This window comes from Phocoena phocoena, chromosome 3, assembly GCF_963924675.1.
Source record: "Phocoena phocoena chromosome 3, mPhoPho1.1, whole genome shotgun sequence".
Lineage (NCBI taxonomy): Eukaryota > Metazoa > Chordata > Mammalia > Artiodactyla > Phocoenidae > Phocoena > Phocoena phocoena.
This window is the reverse complement of record NC_089221.1, coordinates 33566511-33592834: the sequence shown is the minus strand read 5'-3', so window position 1 is coordinate 33592834 and position 26324 is coordinate 33566511. Positions and strand designations below refer to the sequence as shown.

General features: G+C 38.8%; 1 pseudogene; it reads left to right on the top strand.

Moving 5' to 3' along the window:
• Positions 1 to 12549: 12549 nt before the first annotated feature.
• LOC136120141 (putative RNA-binding protein 15B) lies at positions 12550 to 23744 on the top strand (annotated as a pseudogene).
• Positions 23745 to 26324: the final 2580 nt, after the last annotated feature.

Genomic DNA, 26324 nt, shown 5'->3' with positions numbered 1-26324 from the left:
CAATAACTGAATGAAAAATACACTAGAAGGAATCAATAACAGAAAAACTGAGGCAGAAGAACCAATGCGTGAGCTGGAAGAACAAAATGGTGGAAATAACTGCTGAGGAGCAGAATAAAGAAAAAAGAATGAAAATAATTGAAGACAATCTCAGAGACCACTAGGACAACACTAAATGCACCAACATTCGAATTACAGGGTCCCAGAAGAAGAAGAGAAAAGAAGCGGTCTGAGAAAATATTTGAAGAGATTATAGGGGGAAAACTTCCCTAACATGGGAAAGGAAATGGCCACCCAAGTCCAGGAAGCACAGAGAGTCCCGTACAGGATAAACCCTAGGAAAACACACCAAGGCACATAACAAACTAACAAAAATTAAGTTCAAAGAAAAAATATTAAAAGCAGCAGGGGAAAAGCAACGGATAACATAGAAGGAATCCCCATAAAGTTAACAGCTGATCTTTCAGCAGAAACTCTGCAAGCTGAAGGAGTGGCAGTATATACTTAAAGTGATGAGAGAAAAACCTACAACTAAGATTACTCTACCCAGCAAGGATCTCATTCAGATTTGATGGAGAAGTCAAAAGCTTTTCAGACAAGTAAAAGCTAAGAGAACTTAGCACCACCAAACCAGCTTTACAACAAATGCGAAAGAAACTTCTCTAAGTGGAAAACACAAGAGAAGAAAAAGACCCACAAAAACAAATCCAAAACAATTAAGAAAATAGTAATAGGAACATACATATTCATAATAACCTTGAATGTAAATGGATTAAATGCCCCAACCAAAAGACACAGACTGGTTGAATGGATACAAAAACAAGATACATATATGTTCTGTCTACAAAAGACCCACTTCAGACCTAGGGACACATAGAGACTGAAAGTGAAAGGATGGAAAAAGATATTCCATGCAAATGGAAATCAAAAGAAGCCTGAGTAGCAATACTCATATCAGATAAAATAAGCTTTCAAGACTGTTACAAGAGATAAGGAGGGACACTACATAATGGTCAAAGGATCAATCCAAAGTGAAGATATAACAATTATAAAAGTTTATGTACCCAACATAAGAGTACCCAAATACATAAGGCAAATGCTAACAACCATGAAAGGAGAAATTGACAGTAACACAATCATAGTAGGGGTCTCTTAACACCCCACTTATACAATGGACAGATCATCCAAACAGAAAATAAATAAGGAAACACAAGCTTTAAATGACACAGTAGACCAGATAAATCTAATTGATATTTATAGAACATTCCACCTCAAAGTGGCAGAATACACTTTCTTCTCAAGTGCATATGGAACATTCTCCAGGATAGATCACATCTTGGGTCACGAATCTAGCCTTGGAAAATTTTAAGATATTGTAAATCGTATCAAGCGTCTTTTCTGACCACAACACTATGAGATTGGAAATCAATTATAGGAAAAAAACCTGTAAAAACCACAAATACATGGAGGCTAAAGAGTGCACTACTAAATAACCAAGAGATCACTGAAGAAATCAAAGAAGAAATAAAAAAAACATAGAAACAAATGACAATGAAAACATGATGACCCAAAACCTATGGGATGCAGCAAAAGCAGTTCTAAGAGGGAAGTTTATCGCAATTCAGTCTCACCTCAAGAACAAGAAAAATCTCAAACAAACAATCTAACCCTACACTTAAACAACTAGAGAAAGAAGAACCCAAAGAAAGAGAAAGAGAAAGAAAACCCAAAGTCAGTAGGAAAGAAATCATAAAGCTCAGAGCAGAAATAAATGAAATAGAAATGAAAGAAACAATAGGAAAGATCAATAAAACTAAAAGCTGGTTCTTTGAGAAGATAAAATTGATAAACCCATAGCCAGGCTCATTAAGAAAAAAAGGAAAGGACGCAAATCTATAAAATTAGAAATGAAAAAGGAGAAATCACAACTGACACTGCAGAAATACAAAGGATTATAAGAGACTACTACAAACAACTATATGCCAATAAAATGGACAATCACAAAGAAATGGACAAACTCTTGGAAAGGTACAATTTTCCAAGCCTGAACCAGGAAGAATTAGAAAATATAAACAGACCTATCACGAGTAATGAAATTGAAACCTTAATTAAAAATCTTCTAACAAACAAAAGTCCAGGACCAGATGGGTTCACAGGAGAATTCTATCAAACATTTAGAGAAGAGCTAACACCGATCCTTCTCAAACTCTTCCAAAGAATTGCAGAGGGAGAAACACTCCTGAATTCATTCTATGAAGCCACCATCACCCTGATACCAAAACCAGCAAAAGATATCACAAAAAAAGAAAATTATAGACCAATATCACAGGTGAAAATACATGAAAAAGTCCTGAACAAAATACTAGCAAACAGAATCCAACATCACATTAAAAAGATCATACACCATGATCAATGGGATTTATCCCAGGGATGCAAGGATTCTTCAATATATGCAAATCAATCAGTGTGATACACCACACTAACAAATTTAGGAATAAAAACCATATGATCATCTCAGTAGACGCAAAAAAAGCTTTTGACAAAATTCAACACCCATTTATGATTAAAAACCCTGCAGAAAGTAGGCATAGAGGGAACTTACCTCAACATAGTAGAGGCCATACATGACAAACCCACAGCCAACATCGTTCTCAGTGGCGAAAAACTGAAACCATTTCCACTGAGATCAGGAACAAGACAAGGTTACCCACTCTCACCACTGTTATTCAACACAGTTTCGGAAGTTTTAGCCACAGCAATCAGAGATGAAAAAGAAATAAAAGGAATCCAAATCGGAAAAGAAAAAGTAAAGCTGTCACTGTTTGCAGATGACATGATACTATACATAGAGAATCCTAAAGATGCTACCAGAAAACTACTAGAGCTAATCAGTGAATTTGGTAGAGTACCAGGATACAAAATTAATGCACAGAAATCTCTTGCATTCCTATATACTAATAATGAAGAATCTGAAAGAGAAATTAAGGAAACACTCCCCTTTACCACTGCAACAAAAGGAATAAAGTGCCTAGGAATAAACCTACCTAAGGAGACAAGAGACCTGTATGCAGAAAAGTATAAGACACTGATGAAAGCAATTAAAGATGATACAGACAGATGGAGAGATATACCATGTTCTTGGATCAGAAGAATCAACATTGTGAAAATGACTATGCTACCCAAAGCAATCTACAGATTCAGTGGAATCCCTATCAAAGTACCAATGGCATTTTCCACAGGACTAGAACAAAAAATTTAACAATTTGTCTGGAAACACAAAAGACCCCAAATAGCCAAGGCAATCTTGAGAAAGAAAAACGGAGCTGGAGGAATCAGGCTCCCTGACTTCAGACTATACTACAAAGCTACAGTAACCAAGATAGTATGCTACTGGCACAAAAACAGAAATAGATCAATGCGACAGGTTAGAAAGCCCAGAGGAAAACTCATGCACTTATGGTCACCCTATTTTTGATAAAAGAGGCAAGAATATACAATTGAGAAAAAATAGCCTCTTCAATAAGTGGTGCTGGGAACACTGGACAGCTACATGTAAAAGAATGAAATTAGAACACTCCCTAACACCATACACAAAAATAAACTCAAAATGGATTAAAGACCTAAATGTAAGGCCAAACACTATCAAACTCTTAGAGGAAAACATAGGCAGAACACTCTATGACATAAATCACAGCAAGATCCTTTTTGACCCACCTCCTAGGGAAATGGAAATAAAAACAAGAATAAACAAATGGGCCCTAGTGGAACTTAAAAGCTTTTGCACAGCAAAGGAAACCATAAACAAGACGAAAAGACAACCCTCAGATTGGGAGAAAATATTTGCAAATGAAGCAACTGACAAACGATTAATCTCCAAAACATACAAGCAACTCATGCAGCTCAATATCAAAAAAAACAACCCAATCCAAAAATGGGCAGAAGACCTAAATAGACATTTCTCCAGAGAAGAGATACAGATTGCCAACAAACACATGAAAGAATGCTCAACATCATTAATCATTAGAGAAATGCAAGTCAAAACTATAATGAGATATCATCTCACACTGGTCAGAATGGCCACCATCAAAACATCTACAAACAATAAATGCTGGAGAGGGTGTGGAGAAAAGGGAACCCTCTTGCACTGTTTGTGGGAATGTAAATTGATACAGCCACTATGGAGAACAGTATGGAAGTTCCTTAAAAAACTAAAAATAGAACTAGCATACGAACCAGCAATCCCACTACTGGGCATATACCCTGAGAAAACCATGATCAAAAAGAGTCATGTGCCACAGTGTTCATTGCAGCTCTATTTGCAATAGCCAGGACATGGAAGCAACTTAAGTGTCCATCAACAGATGAATGGATAAAGAAGATGTGGCACATATATATACAATGCAATATTACTCAGCCATAAAAGGAAATGAAATTGAGTTGTTTGTAGTGAGGTGGATGGATCTAGAGTCTGCCATACAGAGTGAAGTAAGTCAGAAAGAGAAAAACAACTACCTTATGCTAACACATATATATAGAATCAAAAAAAAAAATTGGTTCTGAAGAACCTAGGGGCAGGACAGGAATAAAGATGCAGTCGTAGAGAATGGACTTGAGGACATGGGGAGGGGAAAGGGTAAGCTGGGACGAAGTGAAAGAGTGGCATGGACATACATACACTATGAAATGTAAAACAGATAGCTAGTGGGAAGCAGCTGCATAGCACAGGGAGATCTGCTCCGTGCTTTGTGACCACCTAGAGCGGTGGGATAGGGAGGGTGGGAGGGAGAGGCAAGAGGGAGGACATATGGGGATATATGTATATGTATAGCTGATTCACTTTGTTATGAAGCAGAAAGCAACACACCATTGTAAAGCAATTATACTCCAGTAAAGATGTTTAAAAAAAAGAGAGAAAAAGAAATATTGTATGGTAATGCATATATATGGAATCTTAAAAAAAAAATGGTACTGATGAACCTAGTTGCAGGGCAGGAATAAAGAGGCAGACATAGAGAATAGACTTGATGACATGGGGTGGGAGCGCGAAGCTGGGGCAAAGTGAGAGTAGCGTGGACATATATACAGTACCGAATGTAAAATAGCTGGCTGGTGCGAAGTAACAGCATAGCACAAGGAGATCGTCTTGGTGCTTTGCGATGACCTCAGGGGAGGGATAGGGAGGATGTGAGGGAGGCTGAAGAGGGAGGGGACATGGGTACATGTGTATGCATATGGCTGATTCACTTTGTTGTGCAACAGAAACTAACATGGCATTCTGAGGCAATTATATTCCAATAAAGATCTATTAAAAAAAAAAACCAGGGGTCTTATGCAACTGGTATATATTGTATAAAGGAAAATACATACCTTGCCCCTTAACAGTCATGAAGTTAAGTAAAATAAGAGTAGTGGAGGTGATTAAATGAAGCTCCATACTTTTTCTTACTTGGTCAATACAGATAACGACCAAGGCCCAAGTAGTGTTCTGAACAAGTTAACTGGCTTTCTTAATATGCAAGTAGTGATATGATGGAAAGGTGAACTTTTCCCATCTTCTCACTTATGAATTAAAATCTGAACTGTGGTCAACGAGGGTGGCTTTTTGATAGCTTATGTAGTGACCTGCTTAAGAGGCCTGCTCAAGGTGCCTGTAATTCTATATGTCTGGGGTCACACAGCCTAATCCTAGAGTTTTTGATCAGCTCAGTTCCCAATGAGGAAGGATTTAAGTGGCGTAGTGTCTTTGCTCAGCATTATAATACTAGCAAACACTTGTTTAGTATCTCCTATGTGCCTGACACTGTGCCAAACACTAATACCTAGATACTCACTTAAGCCTCACAACAAACCCATGATGTTGGTACCATTGTCTACATTTTATAGACGTGGCAACTGAAGCACAAAGAGTGTAAGTTACTTTGCCATAGTCCCACAGTCCCAGAGCCAGTATTTGGATCCAGGTAGGCTGCGTTCAAAGTCTAAACTCTTAACAGTTTTACTATATGCCTCTTCTATATTATACTGCTTCTACATTATGTCAACCTCTTTGTTTCTTGCTTTTGCCCTTATACAGTAGCTGCGTTCTAGTAGGTATTACTACTAGTGTTAGTAATAATTTCTGTTTTAGTATTAAAAATAAGAAATTTTCATATAAGAGAAACTTGATAATTTAAATACATAGATCAGCTAATTCGCATGATGATCATATGAGGATACATTCTACACAGATGAGAAATTGTGACCCAGGTTGTGCTGTATCCAAGGTGAGGCAAACAAGAACCTATAAACCTGAGACTAGAGCCCAGGTCTTCTGATAGCAAGTGCAGGGCTCACTGACCACACTGTGTCTCCTGCCTATAGTGTGGCTTTATTAGTGCAGGTTTTCTTTCTGAAGACCTGCCTTCACCGGTGGCAGGCCTATCCAAAACCATTAACTCAGAACCCAGTGCAACACTCCTACAAGAGATGTGCCCAGACAGCTGCAGGGGGTCATTTTGTTTTACCTCCTACTGTTCCTCCTTGCCGTCTTGGCCACCCTATCGTCTTCTTGCTTATTCTGGACTTGTTCTGGCCTTCCCATGGTTTGTAAGGGACTTGATTGGTTAGTTGTAATTAGTATTATTGTTACTTAGAAAAGGCCCCCAACACTCTTTTGTTGCAAAACTAGTAGATCATAAGAACAAGAGGTCTATAATAGCATTCAGAATTTGCCAGGTTGTTATTGGGTCTCATGATCCATTATCCTTTTCCTGATAAGGACTTTTTTCATCATAAATTTGTTCCTGATAAATCAGATTCACTTTGTTGTCCTTAAAAATCCAACTTTTAGCAATTAACATTTATTTCAGAGCAAAATATAATGTTGAACATTATCAGATTTAAAAAATTGACAACTTCTACAACATGATAGTTAATTTCTAGATGATGACGTTTCTTATGTTTCAGGAAAATCACTCAGTAAGCTGCTTATGCTGAAGGAACAATTCGGTGGCAATGCAAGAAAGGGTAGATGGCTATCAAATGTTGCATATAACAAAGAAACCAAGCAAAGAATGAGCACAAAGGTATAGTTAGTCATCGCCCGCAAAAAAAGAAAAAAAAAAAAGCCCAGTTGAAACTCTGACAAACTCTGAAGACCTGAACATGCTATTTTAAATACATAAAATACCTTTGGTGGCCAACTTTGTAAGCTCTTTTCACACAGATTTAATGCAGTTTAGCACCTCTCTGCAGTTTTTTGGTCAGACCACATATGACAAGTTGTGAAAATTTACCAACAGCTCAGAAAGAACCACAAACACTCAGGGAAGGCTGAGAAAAGAGAAAGCTAAATGAATAAAAATAATTGCTAGAGTTTGCAGAGGTATGAGTTGTTAACTAAAAATATAGATCTGATGGCATTCTATTGGCACTTCTGTCTTTGTGTTGCTTCAGAGCACCTGTCCTGATATCTAAAATTAAGAGATTATAATCTGTGCTTTCATGGCGTACTATGGAACTGATGATAAAACACCATGCCTTTCACCTGGTATGTCATATTCAATCAGTGGACATTGTGAAAATAATACCTCTGGTAAAATGTTCATGACTACTGGGTATGGAAGTCAGGGCAAGGTAGACACGTAGCCAGACATCAACTTCATTCAGCTATTTAAATTCTTCACATATGCATTCATATCTTACTTAATAAGTAGAGTCAGCTTTTCTTCTTTTTTATATCATATGCTATGTTCCATTGTGTTACGTGATTTCCTTCTATCAGTTGCAAATCCAGTCTTTTGACTGACCTGTCTTTTTGTCCTCAAGTTTGTTTACTTATTTATAAAGCTCGTCTTCCATCTTCAGTTCCTATCAAAGTCCTTTCTATTTTCTTCTGTTTTCCAGTGGTTCTTTCCTGTTTTTCTTTAGCCCTTCTCTGTGTCAATCAGTATCTGACTTAAAATTCAACAAATATCCCAAAATGAGTTTGTGATATTCTAAATACATTTAATTTTCTATAAATTAATACAAAAGACAACTCTTTATTTACATCTGATTATCTCAGACAAACTCCTTGTTTTTAATTTCCCTAGTGGACAACAAATTTCTCTTCACTAAATATCCTGTAAGGAGATGGTCCTCTTTTTTTGGTTGCTGATTTTCTCTGTGGCTGAGATGATCTGTGAGCCAATCTACTAACCCTGAGTAGGAAACTAGTGATTTTTATTACTCAGTGTAGTTCATAATTCTTCAAAGACTTCAGTTTACTTCATTTGAAATTTGAAAATTACTCCAGTTTACCTCATGAAAGATGACCATTCCATAACTAGTGTGAAATAACCCTCAGACTGTGAGTTTACCAATTCCAGTCTTATTATAGACTGAGTCTCTGTATGATTTCATGCCTTCAAACAGTCAGTTGCTAAGATACTCTTTGTTAAACAATTCAGCAATTCAGTGGGGGATGTGGTTTTTGCCAAGTCATTCCAGTCAAAACAGGTGAACTGCAATAAAAATATGAAAGATTATGGGTCAGCGAACTCTTAACCTCTAAAATAATGTGGAAAATTGTGATCTGTGCATATATACGTTTTCTAGGGAGAGGATTTATTACTATTATTAGATTCCCATTACCTTGCACAGTACCTGGCACATTGTTGAATCTGAATAAATATTAGGTGAGTGAATTACAAATGAAATAAGAATTCTAAAAATGGTCCCCTCATTAGTAAAAAGAAAAAAGTTTAAGAATAACCAGAACCACATTTTTTTTCCTTTGAATGTTCCTTCTCTACAGATCTCTTTAGTTTCTCCTTCTCAGAGTTCCTAGAAGCTGGATGTTAAAAGTTCTGAATTTATCTTTCATATTTCTTGACTGTTTTTTCATACCTTCCAATTTTTATCCCTTTATGATATGTTATGGAAATTCAACAGCTCAGTCTTCTGTCTTACTGGTTTGACTTTAGCTGTGTCTTTTCTACTATTCATTTTATTTAAAGGTTTGAATTTTAATTTCAACACCATTTTCCCATGATATTTATTATTTTTTTCTACTAGCCCGACTTTACTTCTTAGCCTTGATGATGGTTTCTTTTTTCTTATCCCTCTCCCAGAGATTCCCCATGATTTCTGGTCCACTGAGGTTTCTTTTCTTGATTTTGAATGTAGTTATGAATTGAAAAGGAAAAGATGACTCTCTGTCATTTTCAGAAACCCAAGATGATCAGAACTGAGGGAGATGAGACATTGTGTGTGTCCACGATCTATAAGTAGAAGTTCTTACATTTTTCTTATGTGTCATTTGAGGTTGGAGACAACTCATTTAAAAGCATAGTGTTTCTCCTGATATTGCCAAGATTATATAGAAATATTGTTAGGTAAAAAATAAAAAATCCAGTGAATAAACACTAAGTCCCCCACAATTATATTATTAAAAAATTGCTACTGCTACTCTTAGTATACACACTTTTTCATGTATTTAGACTTTTCTGTCTCTTGCTTATTCAGCTGTGGGGATGGAGGAAAAGGAGTGTGGCAGATATCCAGGAATTGGGGAAAACACTTTAGGGTTAAATTAATAGGAGGAGATATTGTAATTTGATTTGAAAGGAGACAGCATTCTCTTTAGCAAAAGAAGACCTAAAACCTATGCTCTTAGAGTTGGGGTGGGGTGAGAAGGATGTACTGGAAAGCACTGTCAGAAGGAAATTAACTTCCTTAGTGTGAGATGTCTTTGATTGCTATTGTTGTTGCTGCTGTTATTAGTATTATTTTCAGGCAACCAAAGACAAGAATATCAGAAACAAAATGACTCCCAATGCTCTGTCTTCTCCTGTCTACTCTTAGAATGGGAAGCTTCCCCATCCTCTATCCCACACCAGAATGAGAGAAAGAATAGCTGTAGAAGAATAGTTACCTGAAGTTTCATATAATTAGCACAGGAAGCTAGGAAAATTTCTAAGAAACAGGAAAACTTGGAGCTTGCTAACCCGTAGGTTGATGAACACAGCTCTGTTTGAAGGGAGGGAAGTGAGGGGGACTTTGGGCTAGGAGAAGATGCTAAAAGGAGTGAGGCATTGTGGGAAGGGGGTAGCAAAATGAAAGATGGGGATGTATAGACTCTACTAACCTAGGGAGCATCCATGTGGGAATCCCTAGAAGGACTGAGTAGTGGATCTCCATGCTTGTGTACAGTGCTTTGGGAGGACTTAAATAGACTAGAGGTGAAAAGTCCTTGATTTCAACCCTTTCTGAAATTCAGTACAGTTGAATTCTGCCACTGTGAACCTGAAGTAGAGTTGATTGAAACTTACTAGGGTATGTGTTCAAATGGCAGAGGAAGGGGAATGGACCACGTCTCCACCTGGTCGATGACAGGCATCTAAGACACTTCGAATGTGTTCAGTGATGAGGGTGGGCCATCAGGGGAGCTGTTTTTAGTTATTATGGGGCTAGAGAAACAGGAAGCCTTATTTGCATGCCTGTAGCACGTTTATCCCCAATTGTTTGCTTAGCTAACTTTCAACAGTTCTGTCGGAATCATATTTTCAAATGATAACTTCTTTCCTCACTATGAAGAATAATCAGAGTGAGCAAAATGTCAAGTATGCGTTTCCTAGGTATAATTGAAATACATTAAATCTTAGGCGCCCCCCCCCTTTTTTTTTTGCCTTAGATCAGCTACATAATGTACCTGCAAGTATGAATATAGCTAGGTTAACCTGGGTGTGGATAATGTCCTCTAACAGAAGTTGAGAAACTTTGCTTGTAGTCTCAGCTTGCCTGTCAACTAACCTGGTGAGCTTGACCAAATTGCTTAAGTTCTTTGCACCTCAATGTGTTCCTCACTATGTAGCCCTCCATTATCAAACTAGAGCCTGGTCTTTGACCTCAGCTCTCCCGCTGCTCCTTTAACTGTTCAGTAAGAAACCAAAGAGTTCTGAGTTACTTTTAGTGGGAGCCCTGCAACCAAGTCAATCTTAGAAATAATGAGACCCAAATGATTGTCCATGTTCAAGTAGTAGAACTGAAGACAAGTCCGTTTTAGTTATTTTTGGATGTTGAGCTACTTCTTAAGGGGAAAGAGGGTGCTGTGGTATCAGGATGCTTTCACTTAAAGTAATGAAACACGAACTCAACCTGGCTTCTACCATACAAGCCCTTTTAAAAAGTTTCACATAACTTACCCTTCCATGGGTAAGGTAAGCATTAGGTACACAAGTTCTCTAACTTTACTTCTCTGAGATTCTTTTGGCTCCATTCTCTTTCCCATGTTAGCTTCATCTTCTGGTTGAGTGACAGATAGTGGCAGTAGTTCAGGCATCCCACTTAAATATGAACATGTATGGAGGGAGAAGAATCCATTTCCTCCGGCCTTGTCTCCACCTAAGAGTAAGGAGTTTATTCCCAGAAGTGCCCCAGCTCACTCTCCTCATGTCTTATTGGTTGGAATTGTATTAAATTGTACTAAATATCTATCCATAAGCCAATCACTGACAAGGAGAATGGATTGCCATGACTGGCTTAGATTCTGACAGTTTTTGCCGGTTCATTAGTTGCTTTTGAAGAGACAGAGTCCTGAATTTCCCAACTCTGCCAGTTTTGGTGATGTCACCTTAGATTTCTGATTGGCTTAGATTGATTAAGATTTACCACTGGAGTTGGAGATGCATGAAGTTATTTTTAGAAGAGAGAGAATCCAGGTAAATCAAGCTTAGCAAGGAGGAATGGACACCAGTGTTCACTAGAGTCACTATGGGAGATGACTGTAATAACGAGAGGCATCGTGGATGGAGGAGGGAGGGTGATCACGGAGAGTCCTGGGTCAGAGCAGCAATCTGTCAGTGGAGAGGACAGAATGATTTTAAGAGGAAGACAGACTCAGTTTCCAAATCAGCTCTATCACCCTCCAGTTATTTTAATGTGGGGAAATCAGTTAACTTTGTTGTCCCTCAGTCTCATACTCACAATAAGATGGGAATAATAATTTACCCCCTTTTGAATTAATGTTAAAGTGATACAAGAAATATAAAATGTCAAAAGGGAACTTGGCACATCATAGACAGTTATCATTATTATGTTGATGATGTGACTGACCCTCCTGGAGCAGAGTGATTAGCAGACTAAGTAGCGAGTTATTGGTAGTTGAATGGCTGTGCTTAAATACAACACTTGGCCTTTATTGAGTGCTTCCCATATGCCCGGGATCATTTATTGATTCTATCAACAAATCATTACTGAGTGCTTACAGTGTGTCAGGCCAGCACTGAATTACAAGACATAAACACCACTGTCCTCAAAAAGTTACAGCCTAGCAGGGGAAGACGGACACAGTAAATGCATAAAGCATGTAGGACATGAGGTAGTGCTGAGTACTGAGGGGCACTCTAAGGCAGGGAAGAAGGACAGGGAGGGCAGGGGTGGAGGCAAGCTGAAACAGGTGGTCAGGGAAGATCCTCCTGAGGAAGGCGACATGTGAGCGAAGAATTGAAGGAGGTGAGGGGGAAGGCCAAGTGGCATTCTGGAGGAGGAGATCTCCCAACGGAGGGGACAGCAAGTGCAGAAGTTCTGATGCTGGAAACATGGCTGGGAAGTCCAAAGAAGAGCAGCGACGATAATGTGGTTAGAAAACAGCAAAATGAAAATCAGAAAATAAAAGAAAAAGGAAAATCGGGAGGAGGTGAGATCGGGAAGGTGGCAGGTGAGATTGGGTGGGGAGTTTGTAGAGCTTTGAACGTCATTTTAAGGACTTTGATATTTCATTCTGAGTGACATGGAAAGTTGGGAAGTGCTCTGAGTGGCATTCATTACTTTTCCTTCACTGTTCTTGTGATTTTCTTCTATTTCCATTTCTTCTATTTTTTATGTTTTTAGAAATGTTCTTTTGTCAGTCCCTGCTTTGTTTCTAGCTTTCCAATCATCGCTGTGTATTAGGGATTCCTGCACCTGTACCAGCTGTTAGCTGCGCATTCCGAGACGTGCTCCGTCTGCCCTGAAACTACTGAGAAGCGAGGGGGCAACCTCTCAGTAATCTCCTTTTACTTACCAACTGGATGTGACCGTAACCTTTGCCTGCTTCGGCCTGAGGGGACCCTTGACACCTCCCTAAGGAGGTTGGGCTGTTCTTGGTTTCTAGAAATCTTTAGGAAACTGGTGCTTCTTCAAAACTACCCCCAATCCCTTGAGCTGCCCAGGGGCTGCTGCCTGCCTGATGGCATTGCAATCTCTGCTGTGAACCAACAGTGAAGTCGAGCCTGGCACCTCCCTCTTAAATCCACCTGTCCTCATCCCATCAGACCTTAATGACCGCCTACATGTCATCTGGATTTTAGATGCCATATCTCTTGGTTATTGTTCTCACTGCCCTTTTAGGCATATGCTGGGGTCTCTTAGTCTATCCTCTTTGTGTCCTAGCTGCTCTTTCAAAATTTTTATCCTTGTCCCTCTGCGCTGCGTATGAGAAATTCCTTAGAACAACATTTTTACTTATTAATTCCTTCTTCATCAAATTGTGAGTTCATTTAGGGTTTTGTTGTTATTTTTCATTATTTAAAAAATATCCCATTTTTAATGTATATCTATTATTTTATTTTCCTGTTTTTCTATGATAATTTATAATTCTCTTTAAACAAATGTTCTCCCTTTCTTTATTGCTATGAACATTCAAAATACTTTTTATAAATCTTAGGTGGAACATTCTCTGATTATTCATTACCTAAATGGGGTTGTTTTTCCCATTGTAGATTTTGTTGACTGCCTTTCTTAGCAGTAGGTTACGTCCTGTGGCATGCAGGTTAGTTTTTTGAGTGGGATGATTTTATCTTCTCTCTTTTCTCTTTTGTGCTCACCTCCTCCTTGAACGGTGGTTTTCTCTGCCCTCTCCATCTGGCCCTCTGAGCCTCCAGTCTAGAATCAGGTGTTTTGATAGGTTGGGGCTCCTGCTTTGCTGTGATGTTTGGTACAGTGTAGATCCAGGCTGGGAGCCGGTTCCTGAGCTTTGGGTTATGCTTTGTCAAGCAGCCTGATGGAGCCTACGGTTTATAAAGTCTTGGGCCCTGGATGAAAGCAGTTTTCTCATCTTCCTTCTATGAGCAGTGAAGAGGGGAGGGTGGGCAGAGGGCAGTACTTCCATGGCAGCTCCTGGCTTCAGGCAGTGAGCCTGAATCCTAGCCCACATCTGCTGTGGGATTTTAAATTCTTCTTCCTCTCGCTCACTGGAATCTTAACTGCCATGCCTGTTTCTAGGCTACAAACCTTGCAGATTCTGGGATTTAGCCATATTCTTTGCTTTGCATTTCTGTTCCTATTCTAGTCCATAACAATATTTATTTTGTTTTGAAGCCCAGTTATATATTTTGGATTTTCTCCTTTTAGATTTTTCAATTATTTTTTTGAAGGAGAAGGGTATATCAAACTCTGAAGTTAATGCATCTTGACTGGAGTTTTCAAGTAAATTTTTAGGTAGAAATTTAGAACGCTGTTTGTGTCAGTTTTGTAACTAGTCTAATTGTAATTGTCTTACCTGCATGTCTTAGTCTGCTTGGGCTGCTATAAGAAGATACGATAGACTGGGTGGCTTAAACAATAAATGTTTATTTCTCACAACTGCGGGTGCTGGGAAGTCCAAGATCAAGGTGCTGGAAGATTCAGTTCTCGGTGAGAGTTCTCCTCCTGGCTTGCAGATGGCCACTGTTTCTCTGTGTGCTCACATGCCCTAGTCTGTGTCCTCGCACTGAGGGAAAGAGAGCTCTAGTGTCTCTTCCTCTTCTTATAAGGGCACTAGTTCCATCATGAGTGCACCATTTTCATGACCTCATCAAACCTAATTACCTCCCAAAGGGGTTAGGACTTTAACATATGAATTTTTTTGGGGGGGGGAGGGGAGGAATCCAAACATTAATTCCATAAACACTGAGCTATTATTACATTATTGTTTCTCATTTGGCTTCAGAACCATGGTTCAAGTATTCAATAGGTATATTGCATTTTAATTTAAAGACAGTAAAGAATTTCTGCAACCCTTACCAACTGAGCTGGCTTCACAGCTGTCCAAACCAGAAGCAGAAAAAATCCAGTTCGTTGCCCCCAGGGCACAAGCTTCTAGAAATTTGGCCATTACGTGAGTGATTCACTTCAGTGAATTAGCCCCTTTCTATGATTTTAATTAATGACAACCAGCACTGTGAGGAAGGTGACAGCGTTGTTCACAGCAGTAAGTCTCTCATTTGGGTGCATAACTGTAAGGGAGAAAAACGAATGTACATATTCCTCCTTAATAGCAAAATCATGCCTTTGTCCTGATCAAGTGCTGCCAAACTATTCACACAAAGTCGAAAAATGAGTCACACATAACATTCTTTGGGACTTCTGCCCTTTGTTCTTCCTGTTTAGAGAATTAAGATGAATTTAGAAATCGAATGACTGTTGTCAAGTGAGACGAGAGCAAGGACCATACAAGCTCAGCTCCAAGATGGCAAAGGGAATCTAACTCCTCTGCTGGAGGATGGGTGGTGCCCTGGGTTATGAGGGGTTTCACGGGTGTGTTTAAGCATCTTACCTTCTCAGAAAGAGGCAAGGAATCCTGTCTCTTTATCTGAGACTCTGTATCTGAGAGCACCAAACAGTAAACATCAAACTTTGTCTAGTGGAAGCTACTTTCAGGAATAAAGATATACATAGATCTGTCTATCTATCTATCTATCATCTATCTATCTATATCCATCTATCCATCCATCCATCCATCCATCTAGGCTAAGAATAATTAAGCACTTTTTTTTCCCTATTAGATAGAGTCTCTGTAGTATTTTTATTGTACTTCTGCCTTTCTCTAAAAACTCATTTTAAATTAGGAGACCTGATTCTAAACCTGTTTCATTTCTAGTTTAATTGTCTACTCAGTGATTCTATGGGACCTAGAGACACTTATTGATGCTATTCAAAAAATGGTCCTCACTTGATTCTAATCTCTGTTCTTCCATTGTTTGGAAGTTGTGGGCAAGTAGGTGTGGTGTTCATTTATTTATTGAATGATTATTTACTTTGAAAAATATATTGAGCACATACTACATGTCAGAAATTGTACCAGTGTCTGGGGCAGAGAAATGAACAAGAGAGATAATCCTTTATTTCAATGAGCTTTAAGTCCAGTTATAATTATATATATTCTATTAATACACATTTATTAAGTACGTATAGCTTTAATGTCTTTTGTATTTTGAAACGACTATTTTGTTTCAAAAGTACTTGAAACCTTCAAGATGCAAGACACGCAGATTGAGTTAGTTGCAGTGACTGCATTAGGTTTTGAGCAGTAATGCCCATAGAGGTGATCGGTTGCAGCAGGAAACTATGGCATTCAAAGGGAGGGTGATGAGGCTAAAGAACAACACCCAATAATCAGAAATTCACTTGCATTTATCTTTGGAATGCATGATATTTGTTAAAATAAAAGGAGCAGCTCGTTTTCATTAGAGACACATGCCTTAATTCATTGATTATTATTATTTTTTCATTGATTATTTTGATTAGGCTACATGTATACATTCTGGAAGTTCATGTTGAGTACCAGGAAAATCTGCCAAAAACTCAAGATGAAAAAATAATTTTTTTGGAAGGAGCAAGGTGGTAGAATTCTGTTACTTTCTCATCACATGGGTGAATTATAGGGCTGCATATTCAATCCACCAGTCTTTGTGCCATTCCTTTGGTCCTTCTTAACTGAAACTTCTTTGCTCATAGCTAGTAAGGCAGGTCTAGGAGTACCAGGTAACCACATAGTCTTCCTTACCCAAATTCAGAGACTGGCCAATGACCTATTTTGTGGCCTGGTGTAAAAAGATATATAGGCCAATCTGACTTTGTCTTGTTTGGACCAAATTAGGAAATGCAGAGAGAAGTGGAAGGCATATCAAAGGACATATATAGAGAATTAAGCTATGTGGTTGAAATCATAAGTCAAGGTCAAGCTGGAGTTAGAAGAAAATAGATTGTTAAAGGAGAAACATAAGAAAATATATGAAGGTGAAAAAAAAAGAATCGAGAAATTGGTGATAGGATAGAGAAGGGCAAGCGGAGATATTAGTGACATATTACTTCAAGGTAGGCATAAAGTCTGAAAACTGACAATATTATTTCATCATGCATTGAAATGGAATACCAATAAACCATTTATTATGTATTTGGTTATTTTTACAGACTTGGTGTCCAGACTGTAGGTGGAGGTTCTGCAGCCTGGGCTCTACTATGGATCCCACTCTAGTTGTTTGACTTTTCCTAGATTCCTGTGCACTTATGTTCATACAGCACTGCCTCACTATCACCAACATCACTTTGTTTCTTGGATAACTAAAGTGAATCTCCTTTTCCTTGCAACCAGAAGATGCTAAACTGAACCAAACTCTTTGAGGATAGAGTCCATTTCCTAGCATGGGTTTATGTACTTTCTTTGGGTTTTCTTTGTTCTTCCTTTTCTTGTGGTCTGTAAAATATCTTGGCTTCTGGAATTTGTAAAACGTACATTTTCTTAATGCTGTACACTGATTAGTGCTTTCTTACCATGTAAATATTTCTGCCACATTACAAACTGCAGTGTTTGATTTAGACCATCGATTTGTATGTGCAGCACAGAAAACAAACTATTCGGTTTACTTTTATCTAATAATAACCCTAATATCATGCTTGCCAAAGCCTCCATTAAGGAGGTATGCCTTGACACATTGACTGCAATGATAGGGAAAAGCACCATTTCCCAGCAGCTGGAGATGTCATGTTGCTTTTGAAGGGACAAAACGATCGCACCAAAATATTTATATAGCTTGAAAACTCTCGGAAGCCCTCAGTGATAAGCAGGATTATAGGATCCCTAGTAGAACAGGAGTGGGAGTTCTTAAAAGGGTGTAAGTTTGCTCATCATAAGAATATGGTACAGATGGATGAGACCTGTAACATGGAACAAAAGTCAAATTTTAAACAGTAAATTTGGGGAGCCAGGGGCATGAAGAAGAGAAGCAAAAATAAAACAAAGCTCAGATTGAGAATAGTATTATTTATACTCAGGTTCTTAGTAGCCCAGCAAGAGGGAAATCAGATGATGTTGTAGTTCTCATTGTCTGACAATAGGGCATACCGTATATTAGCATATTAAAAGAAATTTTTTCCTGTCACTTTGATCTGAGGTGAAAGTATCATGTGGTCTTTATACAGAAAGCTTTGAACAAAATTATGAACCTCAACCTATACGCTGACTTAAAGTCTTTAAATATATTAAAAGACAAAATTATGCACTAAATACGATTCTTTTTAACTAAAAATTCACACGTATTCCATCATAAAATTGGCTCTCGGTGAAAGTCAAACTCTTTAAAGGTCGATTGTGTAAAGACATTTATGGAAGCTTGGGGTAGAGACTGAGTGATATGCTCAAGATATTTTGCTGTTATGTGGCTTCTTTGGGTACAGAATAAGACTTATTCCCTTCTAATATTAATTGATATGAATAAAATGCTCAGTTGAAATGTAGAGGAGTAAAAAGCATTCGAAGCGGGCTTCCCTGGTGGTGCAGTGGTTGAGGGTACGCCTGCCGATGTAGGGGACACGGGTTCGTGCCCTGGTCCGGGAAGATCCCACGTGCCACGGAGCAGCTGGGCCCGTGAGCTATGGCCGCTGAGCCTGCGGTCCGGAGCCTGTGCTCTGCAAAGGGAAAGGCCACAGCAGTGAGAGGCCCGTGTACCGCCAAAACAAAACAAAACAAAAAAAAAAGCATTCGAAGCTTCTCATTAGGAGATCAATAGGATTTGGTGGGTATGCATAATAAATGAGAGTGTAAAATTGAGGATTCAAGGGTCTCTTGAAACACATTATCCTGTTTTGGATCCCTTTGAATGTGTTTTCTCTCTTCTTCCTTTCCTTCCTATCGTTCTGTCTCATTGAGGCTGGTTTTACTCAGGTTCTGATCATATTTAATAAATTAATAACACATTGGGAATAATAATCCTCTTCTTCTCCCAAAACTGCTCATCTTCTTGTATATTCTCCCTCAAGACATTTTTTCTCCCCACTACTTGCATATAACCCTTTAGGTACCAAGACCTTCATTCTGCCACATTAACAATTTTCAAATCTGTCTCCCCATTCAATCGTTTTTTTTTTTTAGCATCTTTATTGGAGTATAATTGCTTTACAATCGTGTGTTAGCTTCTGCTTTATAACAAAGTGAATCAGTTTTACATATACATATGTTCCCATATCTCTTCCCTCTTGCGTCTCCCTCTCTCCCACCCTCCCTATTCCACCCCTCTAGGTGGTCACAAAGCACTGAGTTGATCTCCCTGTGCTATGCGGCTGCTTCCCACTAGCTATCTTTTTTACGTTTGGTAGTATATATATGTCCATGCCACTCCTCACTTTGTCACAGCTTACCCTTCCCCCTCCCCATATCCTCAAGTCCATTCTCTAGTAGGTGTGTGTCTTTATTCCTGTCTTACCCCTAGGTTCTTCATGACATTTTTTTTCTTAAATTCCATATATATGTGTTAGAATATGGTATTTGTCTTTCTCTTTCTGACTTACTTCACTCTGCATGACAGACTCTAGGTCCATCCACCTCATTACAAATAGCTCAATTTCGTTTCTTTTTATGGCTGAGTAGTATACCATTGTATATATGTGCCACATCTTCCTTATCCATTCATCCGATGATGGACACTTAGGTTGTTTCCATCTCTGGGCTATTGTAAATAGAGCCTGCAATGAACATTTTGGTACATGACTCATTTTGAATTATGGTTTTCTCAGGGTATATGCCCAGTAGTGGGATTGCTGGGTCATATCGTAGTTCTTTTTGTAGTTTTTTAAGGAACCTCCATACTGTTCTCCATAGTGGTTGTACCAATTCACATTCCCACCAACAGTTCAAGAGTGTTCCCTTTTCTCCACACCCTCTCCTGCATTTATTGTTTCTAGAATTTTTCATGATGGCCATTCTGACTGGTGTGAGATGATAGCTCATTGTAGTTGTGATTTGCAATTCTCTAATGATTAATGATGTTGAGCATTCTTTCATGTATTTGTTGGCAGTCTGTATATCTTCTTTGGAGAAATGTCTATTTAGGTCTTCTGCCCATTTATGGATTGGGTTGTTTTTTTTTTTTTGTTACTGAGCTGGATGAGCTGCTTGTAAATTTTGGAGATTAATCCTTTGTCAGTTGCTTCTTTTGCAAATATTTCCTCCCATTCTGAGGGTTGTCTTTTCGTCTTGTTTATGGTTTCCTTTGCTGTGCAAAAGCTTTGAAGTTTCATTAGGTCCCATTTGTTTATTGTTGTTTTTATTTCCATTTCTCTAGGAGGTGGGTCAAAAAGGATCTTGCTGTGATTTATGTCACAGAGTGTTCTGCCTCTAAGAGTTTGATAGTGTATGGCCTTACATTTAGGTCTTTAATCCATTTTGAGCTTATTTTTGTGTACGGTGTTAAGGAGTGATCTAATCTCATTCTTTTACATGTACCTGTCCAGTTTTCCCAGCACCACTTACTGAAGAGGCTGTCCTTTCTCCACTGTACATTCCTGCCTCCTTTATCAAAGATAAGGTGACCATATGTGTGTGGGTTTATCTCTGGGCTTTCTATCCTGTTCCATTGATCTATATTTCTGTTTTTGTGCCAGTACTATACTGTGTTGATTACTGTAGCTTTGTAGTATAGTCTGAAGTCAGGGAGCCTAATTCCTCCAGCTCCATTTTTCGTTCCCAAGATTGCTTTGTCTATTCGGGGTCTTTGATGTTTCCATACAAATTGTGAAATTTTTTGTTGTAGTTCTCTGAAAAATGCCAGTGGTAGTTTGATAGGGATTGCATTGTATCTGTAGATTGCTTTGGGTAGTAGAGTCATTTTCACAATGTTGATTCTTCCAGTCCAGGAACATGGTATATCTCTCCATCTGTTGGTATCATCTTATTTTCTTTCATCAGTGTCTTATAATTTTCTGCATACAGGTCTTTGTCTCCTTAGGTAGGTTTATTCCTAGATATTTTATTCTTTTTGTTGCAGTGGTAAATGGGAGTGTTTGGATGATCTGTCCATTGGTGAAAGTGGGGTGTTAAAGTTCCCTACTATGAATGTGTTACTGTCGATTTCCCCTTTTTATGGCTGTTAGTATTTGCCTTATGTATTGAGGTGCTCCTATGTTGGGTGCATAAATATTTACAATTGTTATATCTTCTTCTTGGATGGATCCCTTGATCATTATGTAGTGTGCTTCTTTGTCTCTTCTAATAGTCTTTATTTTAAAGTCTATTTTGTCTGATATGAGAATTGCTACTCCAGCTTTCTTTTGGTTTCCATTTGCATGGAATATCTTTTTCTATCCCCTCACTTTCAGTCTGTATGTGTCTCTAGGTCTGAAGTGGGTCTCTTGTAGACAGCATATATATGGGTCTTGTTTTTGTATCCATTCAGCCAGTCTGTGTCTTTTGGTGGGAGCATTTAATCCATTTACATTTAAGGTAGTTATTGATATGTATGTTCCTATTCCCATTTTCTTAATTGTTTTGGGTTTGTTATTGTACGTCTTTTCCTTCTCTTGTGTTTCTTGCCTGGAGAAGATCTTTTAGCATTTGTTTTAAAGCTGGTTTGGTGGTGCTGAACTCTGTCAGCTTTTGCTTGTCTGTAAAGGTTTTAATTTCTCCATCAAATCTGAATGAGATCCTTGCTGGGTAGAGTAATCTTGGTTGTAGGTTTTTCTCCTTCATCAGTTTAAATATGTCTGGCCAGTCCCTTCTGGCTTGCAGAGTTTCTGCTGAAAGATGAGCTGTTAACCCTATGGGGATTCCCTTGTGTGTTATTTGTTGTTTTTCCCTTGCTGCTTTTAATATATTTCTTTGTATTTAATTTTTGAGAGTTTGATTAATATGTGTCTTGGCATGTTTTTCCTTGGATGTATCCTGTATGGGACTCTCTGTGCTTCCTGGACTTCATTAAATATTTCCTTTCCCATATTAAGGAAGTTTTCAACTATAATCCTTCAAATATTTTCTCAGTCTCTTTCTTTTTCTCTTCTTCTTCTGGGACCCTTATAATTTGAATGTTGGTGCGTTTAATGTTGTCCCAGAGGTCTCTGAAACTGTCCTCAGTTCTTTTCATTCTTTTTTCTTTATTCTGCTCTGCAGTAGTTATTTCCACTATTTTATCTTCCAGGTCACTTATCCGTTCTTCTGCCTCAGTTATTCTGCTGTTGATCCCATCTAGAGTATTTTTAATTTCATTTATTGTGTTGTTCATCATTGCTTGTTTCATCTTTAGTTCTTCTAGGTCCTTGTTAAATGTTTCTTGTATTTTTTCTATTCTATTTCCAAGATTTTGGATCATCTCTCCTATCATTATTCTGAATTCTTTTTCAGGTAGATGCCTGTTTCCTCTTCATTTGTTAGGTCTGGTGGGTTTTTATCTTGCTCCTTCATCTGCTGTGTGTTTTTCTGTCTTCTCATTTTGCTTATCTTACTGTGTTTGGGGTCTCCTTTTTGCAGGCTGCACTTTCGTAGTTCCCGTTGTTTTTGGTGTCTGTCCCCAGTGGCTAAAGTTGGTTCAGTGGGTTGTGTAGGCTTCTTGGTGGAGCGGACTAGTGCCTGTGTTCTGGTGGATGAGGCTGACCCTCTCTTCTCTCCCTATTCTATCTTTTTGCCGCTGTATTTGTTTATGAGTTTATTATAACAGTCTTCTAAATCACCTCCAATTATGTTTTCATATGGTTCTAGAGTGATCTTTCTAAAATCCCAATTTTTTGTCTTCTGCTTATAGTCTTTCAATACCTCCTTCAGGTCTTAAATTTGAAGCCTGCCAGACAGTACTCTCAATGACCCAGGCTTTGCTTACATGCCCAGCTATAGTTTGACATTCTCATATCTACTTCTGTTACCTATTCCTACTGAACCGTCCGCAGCTCCCTTGAAAATGTCTTATGTGTGCTTCCTTGCTCTTTTACTAATCTTCATCTTCACCTGGTACGGTTTTCTCCATTGCCATCCGATTTTGCCTAACTCATCCTTATCTTTTAAAACTAAGCTCAGGTGGTCTTCTCTTATGCTCCCCATGTTGAGTTAGTTTCCCCAGCCTGGGGCGTTGAGAGCAGACCACTGTATGCATGGTGGAGACCATTCTAGCTGAGTGAGGAGAATAGAGTGCCATTGGGTCTAGAAAACTCCCCTGAACCTTCTTTGGTTGTTGCATGTCATGGACAGTGAATTGAGAGCTAGGTGCCACGATAGGGTAGAAGTGGGCTTCTTGTGTTAAAAAAAAAGCTGCTTCCTGAATCAGTGCACATCCTAGAGGAAGATTGGGGGTTATTAGTGATTTCCTGAGAGATCATACTCATGAGAGTAAGCTGACCCAGCTGAAGATTGTCCAGTCCCTTCAACTGGATCAATTCAGGCTCGACCAAGTCATGCAATACATCAAGCAGGGGAACTCCAATGGCCATGTGATGCTCCTAGTTACCAGGTGACCCCAGTGGGCCTGGCGGTGAGGAGATGCCCATGATGGAGCAAGGCCTATCTCAGGAATGTGGTCTCCTACTTGAAACAGAAGCAGGCTGTAGGGGTGATCTACCTGCCAGTGAGTGGGTCCATGGGGGAGGGGGAAATGAAGAACAAACATGCTGCCTTATATGTATTCCTGCCCTGCAACCTCTCACAGCAGTACTTCCAATCAGCACTAAGGACACTGGGCAAACTAGAGGAAGAACATAGAGTAATAGTTACAGTCAGAGACACTGCCTAGCCCAAACCTGTTTTTTCCAGTTCCATTTTTTTGGGGTGTCACAAAAGCAGTTATTTTAAAATCTCATCCCTTCCCTGTCTTACACCTTGGTTTTAATTCTCTGCTGGGATATTTTAGTTCATTTGTTGGGGAACCAGAGGTCCTGTCCACCACCAAAACTAAGTTTTTAGGTTTTGCTTTGTTTTCACAGTTATGAGAAGGGACTCCTGTTATATTGATGTCTAGCATACAGATACTGTCTGTTGTGTTACGTATTTTTAAAAAAGTTTTTTTGACTAACTGTATGGGGAGTTGTCAGTAAAACCTTTGTCAAAGGATGGACTAATAAAACATACAGGGCGATGATAGTGGGATGAGGTGATCCCATAGCCAAAGTTGGAGGTGACCTGCAAGGTCTTAGGACCTTGAGGAATGAGGAAGGGATCTATTTGGGTCTGTAAAGCTTAGAGTTGAATCAGAAAGAGAGGAAACTGCAGATGCTCCTTGGGAGCAATTTCTCTAGGCAAAAAGTAGACCTTGAATAGCCAGGTGCTGACTTTAGCACTGCCTACTGACTAAGAGAATAAGTGGTATTTTCTTGGGTACCAGTGGGTGCCAGAACATTCCCTGAGGACTCACACCAAAAGAAGTGTAAGCCACACACTTCTTTCACCAGCATCCACTCACTGTTTTAGGGAAAGATGTGTAAATTATTGGATTTAATTAAGTATTAAATTAGCTCAGATATTTTGTCTCTTTTTTTGCTAGCCAAGATATGGGGCTCAAGAGAAAGGCATTGTCTAAAGAGAAATTAAGAAATTAAATTTTCTATTTATATCTAAATGGTAGCGTGACTTAAAATTTGTGACTTCGTTACATGCCCATAAGAAAAAAAATATTTTAGAAAACATACTTTAGTTTCAGGAGAAATATTTACAAGAGTATGTGCAGAGAAGTTCCATAAGCTAGGTCCCCATGCTACAGGTGAACTTTCAATAAGTACTTTTTCTTCTCAGAGCCTTCTACTCACTGTTTTCCCCCTCACTGGTGTATGCTCTTGTCTTTTTGATGTTTATTATTAGATTTTGCTTCTTCAGTGAGGATATCAGAGAGCCTAAGTCATTTCTGGAAACCAGCATTTTATCCTCGTCCTCTTGCTTTCCATCCTACTGGTCCTTGCCAGAAGTCCCTGGTTGCCTGGTGTAAGAAAGCATCATAATTATCTCATTAATATTTGGTCCTGGCCTTCTTGCTAATCAGATTATTATTGCTGAGAATTCAAAGGAAGAGAGCAGAAATCTACTGAAAAGGAATAAATTGGTCCTCAAATTATAGTTCCAGGAAACCGCACAGGGACAAAAGCTAGTGAAATAAGAGATCATGCAGAACGTAGATTTATGAGGAGAGTGTAGCTCCGTGAATTTAACTAGCCTAGATTCTAGGATTCTGGAAGGCAGAGACCATGTCCTCAGTACTGCCTTCTGCACCTTGTCTGTAGCAGGTTCTCACATTTGTTGACTGTATAAAGATAAGCAAGTTCCAATATGAACTGCTTCCCCGCCCCGCCTCCCCCCCCCCCCCATTTTCTGTCCTCTCTGAATTCACTTACTGCTTCCCAGAATGTGTTTCCTATGTGGAAAGTGATATGCACTGGATAAGCCCAAATGGGCTGTTGTAACACTGGAGATAAATTTCTACTTTGCCATCTATCATTCAGAGGGTGATGATGATGGTTTTAAAGCCATTGGCCACAATATAATTGGCAAGCTTGCTGACTGCTCAAGTATGGTATTTGGCACTCATAATTATTGTTTTTCTTTCCCTACCCACCATTCCTGTTCTGGGTTCCATGTGCGACTATAATGGGTAAAACTGGTTCCAGTAGTAAGACTACCTCTGACTGAGGTACGTGAGAACCCAGAGAAATAATATTTGCAACTTCCAAATCAAAGCCAGTATTTCTGGTCACTATGACTTCAAAATATATTCTAGAGCGACTGTGACTCTTACAATAACTCTATAAAATACAAGCCAGCTCAAAAAGGAGAGTCTTTCCCACTGGGTATAATGTCATTAGACTGATGACGCTGTGTAGATGTTCCTGTCAGTGGTAAATTCTCTAAATTAGTACAGTGAATAGTGACAGAGCACGATCTTTGTGTCTTATCCCACACAGACTATATTTGTTGATGTGGTTTCTTTAATGAAACTGGAAGTTTTCATGAATGGAGGCAAACCTGTCATCTCATTGCTTACATTCTTTCTGGAATTTGCATATACAAAGATACAAATTCCGGAAATAGCTAGTCAAGAGAACAGTCCACAGTCCATAGAAGTCCTGCATAGCAACCGTAAATTTTGAACCAGAGGTGGATCAGAATAATATATAGCCATAGTTCTCTGAATCATTCACGGGGGATAGATGGCTGGGCTCACTTTGGAACTCTGATTCAGCACTTTCAATCTGGTAAGATAATTGGAACCACTCTGGTTTTGCTCTTGTCATATCCACATATGTAAAATTATAAGAGCTTTTATTTATTTGTAGAAAAGGCCATAACATAACCCAAGTGCCATTTTAAAATCTAGCTAAAAGTGTTT